The sequence below is a fragment of the Cyphomyrmex costatus genome, unplaced genomic scaffold (genome assembly GCF_001594065.2).
Source record: "Cyphomyrmex costatus isolate MS0001 unplaced genomic scaffold, Ccosl1.0 scaffold2030, whole genome shotgun sequence".
Taxonomy (NCBI): Eukaryota; Metazoa; Arthropoda; class Insecta; order Hymenoptera; family Formicidae; genus Cyphomyrmex; species Cyphomyrmex costatus.
Window position 1 is genome coordinate 19717 of NW_017276074.1, and position 1402 is coordinate 21118.

Genomic DNA, 1402 nt, shown 5'->3' on the forward strand with positions numbered 1-1402 from the left:
ATTCATTTGGTTCTTCGAGTATTATACATTTGCAAACATAACCATTTATTACGTGGGTCACAAGGCCCTCTAGGAAAAAATAGCGCTACACATAGTGCAAAGGGGCACATGCCCGGACATTTATTATTCTTCAAAAATGTTTTTTATGTATCAAGAACTCTAGGTATTCACAAAATAGTCCTGTTAAGCTGATCAGAACTATGCAACTTTAAATTTCGTTAAAAAGTTAGCACTCCATTCTTAAAAAATTATTAAAAAATGATTATTAAGCGCATATGTCATTAAAAATCGTAGAGAACTCTTCGTATCGTTAAAAAGAAGCAGGAATTATCATCAGAACTATTGTATCTAAAAATTAATTCTTCAAAAATTTTTAATTTTTTTTTTAATATTCCAAAATTTTTTTTACATATCAGGCACTCTAGGCAATCGCAAATTGAAGCTATTAAGCCGCTCAGAACTATTCCACCTCGAAATTCGATAAAAAGTATAACTATAGCTGAGGTGCTAAACACACCTTTAAAATAAATGCCACTTACGCATCGTGTTAATTGATCTGTCTAATGAGCGTGGTCGGCATAATTTATAGAAAAAATTAGTTAACATAATTTTTATATACGTAGTTACATTCTATTTGATTAGAGATAAATTGCAATTATATTAATAATGTGTACACTTATTAAACTGACATTATATAGGAAATAATTTTAAATAACAGAGCAAGGGAACACAAGTAAGGGAATATCAAATAAGATCCCCTTTGCTTAAACTGAACTTTATTCTTATATATTATTATTTATATATTATTAATGTAATTGCATGTTAGCTTTAATAAAATCGAATGTATCTATAATATGTATTTTAAAATTTTGTTATTTAAATTTTCCTTAAATTAGGCTGATCACGCTCTTATTTGATAACTGTCGTCCATGCTCTTATACTTGACTGACTGTATATGTATACTGTGACGTGACATTTTGTCAGTCACTCGGAAAAGCAGCATAATGCGAGATCCTGGGTCCTTCAGGGTCAACGGGCGAGCGCACAAGCGAATGTGCGACATTATTTATTATTCTTATTTCCTTTTTGCGATTATTGTATTACTTAATTTTATTCTTTTTCTTGCGATTATTGTATTATTTTTCTTTTTTTCCTCTTGTCGCTATTTAATTAAGTTTTAGATAATATTAAGACGATCCTGAGCTCGGATTTTGCCGGTAATTCACGATCAGAGCCGGTGGCTACGCTGTATTCTTGTGTTCGGCCGCCTCACCTATCGCTAGAAGAGAGAAGACGTCGCCTCCCACGAGGAAGAGATTGCTGTATGAAGAATTTGGCTGAAGTCACGAGAAGCGCGGCACACGCAGGTCGTATTATTTCATATTTGTTATTAATGTCGCTA